The following is a 3,082-nucleotide window of genomic DNA, read 5'->3' as shown; positions in this document are numbered from 1 at the left end:
AAAAAAAAAAAGTTGTTCTTCTGAGTGGTGCCCGTAGCTCAATGGGTAGGGTGCTGGCCACATACACTGAGGCTGGTGGGTTGGAACCTGGCCCAGGCCTGCTAAACAACAATGACAACTACAACAACAACAACAACAAAAAATTGCTGGGCACCTATAGTCCCTGCTCAGTGAGGCTGAGGCAAGAGACTCACTTAAGCTCAAGAGTTTGAGGTTGCTGTGAGCTATGATGCCACAGCACTCTACCCAGGAAGAAACTTGAGTCTCTGTCTCAAAAAAAAAAAAAGGAGTTGTTCTTCTGTAGACTAAGTACAGTGGCTCATGCCTGTAAACCTAACAATTTGGGATGCCAAGGTGGGGGGATTTCATGAGCTCAGGAGTTTGAAGTTGCAGTGAGCTATAATAATGGCCCTGTATTTTAGTCTGGACAACAGAATGAGAGACTGTCTCAAAAAAAAAAAAACCAAAAAAACAAAAAAAACTGGTGCAGTGGCCCAAGCCTGTAATTCTAGTACTCTGGGAGGCTGAGGCGGGCGAATTGCTTGAGCTCACAAGTTCAAGATCAGCCTGAGCAAGAGGAAGACCCCATCTCTTAAAAAAAAAAAATAGCTGGGCGTTGTGGCAAGCACCTGTAGTCGCAACTACTTGGGAGATTGAGACAAGAGGATTGCTTGAGCCCAAGAGTTCGAGGTTGCAGTGAGCTATGATGTCGTGGCACTCAATCCCAGGGTACTGAGACTTTGTCTCAAAAAAAAAAAAAAAAGTTATCATCTTGCTAATTATCATTCATAGGTTGAGCTTTTCCCCTGGACACTCTCATCCATTCCATTCCATTTATGGAAGTATATTACCTTCTGAATGCATTGCCCTCCATGTGACTATTCTATTAAAAATTATGAAACTGCAAGGATTTTAAGTCATTTCACTTATTTTTATTTAAAATTATTTTTTTAATTGCCTAAAATTTTATTAGCTTAAAAAAATTAAACTCAGGCTCAGTGCCTGTAGCTCAGCAGTTAGGGCCCTGGGCACATACACTGGAACTGGTGGGTTTGAATCCAGTCCAGTCCTGCCGAACAACAATGACAACTACAACAAAAAAAAATCTGGGTGTTGTGGTGGGCACCTGTAGTCCCAGCTACTTGGGAGGCTGAGGCAGGAGAATCATTTGAGCCCAAGAGTTTGAGGTTACTGTGAGTTGTGATGTCACAGCACTCTACCAAGGGTGACATATTGAAAGTCTGTCTCAAAAAAAAAAAATTTAAACTCAACAATAAAAAGCTGGCTGGCACCTGTAGCTCAGTGGTTAGGATGCCAACCACATACACCAGGGCTGGCAGGTTTGAATCCAGCCCGGGCCAGCCAAACAATAATGACCACTACAACCACAACAAAAAAAAATAGCCGGTCATTGAAGTGGGTGCCTGTAGTCCCAGCTACTTGGGAAGCTGAAGCAAAAGAATCACTTAAGCCCAAGAGTTTGAGGTTGCTGTGAGCTGTGATACCATAGGACTCTACTGAGGGTGGCATAGTGAGACTCTGTCTCACGAAGAAAAATAAATAAATAAATAAAAAGCAAATAACCCAATTTAAAAATGGGACAAAAGATTAGAATAAACACTGCTCTAAACAAACATACAAATGGCTACCAAGCACATGAAAAGATGTTCAATATCTTTGATCCTTAGAGAAATGTAAATAAAAACCACAAGGAAATAATATTTCTCACCTACTAGGATGACAGGCAATAACTTGTGTTACCTAGAACATGGAAATATTGGACCTCTCATAGGTTGCTGGTGGGAGTGTAGAAGGATGCAATTACTTTGAAAAATAGTTTGACAGTTTTTGAAAATGCTAAACAAAATTAAATTAAAACATATGTTCACACAAAAACTTGTACACAACTATTCATAGCCGTATTATACATAATAGCTAAACAGTGGAAACTATCCAAGGTCCATCAATTGACAAATGGATAAATAAATCCACATAATGGAATGTTATTCATCAGTGAGGAGGAATGAAGTACTGATACATGGGTTATTATGAAGGTTTTGAGATACACAAGAAACATAAAATCTGCCTGTACATAAACAAAAGAAACCCTCCTAGCGATACGATAAACCAAGCAACTTGAAACTTTCATGGGTGAATCAGAAAGGCCACTGTCAACTGTGTTCCTTGGAAGTGAAGTAATGGAGCATAACACAGTCTGTCTCAAAACTTTTGTAGTGACCCATGGATGTGATACCACATGGATGAACTTTGACATTATGCTAAGTGAAAGAAGCCAGTCACAAAATGTCACATATTGTATGATTCTATTTATATGAAATGTTCAGAATAGGCAAATCAATACAGACAGAAAGCAAATTAATGATTGGCAGTGCCAGGGAGGAAGGGTTATTGGGAGTTATTGCTAAAAGGTCTAGGATTTCTTTTAGGGGTGATAAAAATGTTTTAAAATTAAATACTGACAATGTTTGTACAACTCTATGAATATATGTATAAAAGCACTGAATCATATACCTTAAGAGGGTGGATTTTATGCTATGTGAATTATAGCTCACTAAAATAAAAATATTTACATGGGCTTGGTGCCCGTAGCTCAGTGGGTAGGGCATTGGCCACATACACTGGAGCTGGTGGGTTCAAATCTGGCCCCAGGCTGCTAAACCACAATGACAGCTATGATAAGAAAAAAAAAAAAAGCCACACTGCTGGTGGGAATGCAAACTAATATGTTTCTTTTGGAAAGATGTTTGGAAAACACTTGGAGAACTAAAAATAGATCTGCCATTCGATCCTATAATTCCTCTACTAGGTATATATCCAGAAGACCAAAAATCACACTATAACAAAAATAGTTGTACCAGAATGTTTATTACATCCCAATTCATAATTGCTAAGTCATGGAAGAAGCCCAAGTGCCCATTGACCCATGAATGGGTCAATAAATGGTGGTATATGTACACCACGGAATATTATGCAGCCTTAAAAAAGATGGAGACTTTACCTCTTTCATGTTTACATGGACAGAGTTGGAACATATTCTTCTTTTTTTTTTTTTTTTTTTTTT

Source organism: Otolemur garnettii, unplaced genomic scaffold, assembly GCF_000181295.1.
Source record: "Otolemur garnettii isolate 467f Iridium unplaced genomic scaffold, OtoGar3 scaffold00001, whole genome shotgun sequence".
In the NCBI taxonomy this organism is placed as follows: domain Eukaryota; kingdom Metazoa; phylum Chordata; class Mammalia; order Primates; family Galagidae; genus Otolemur; species Otolemur garnettii.
Note: the sequence above shows the minus strand (reverse complement) of the source record.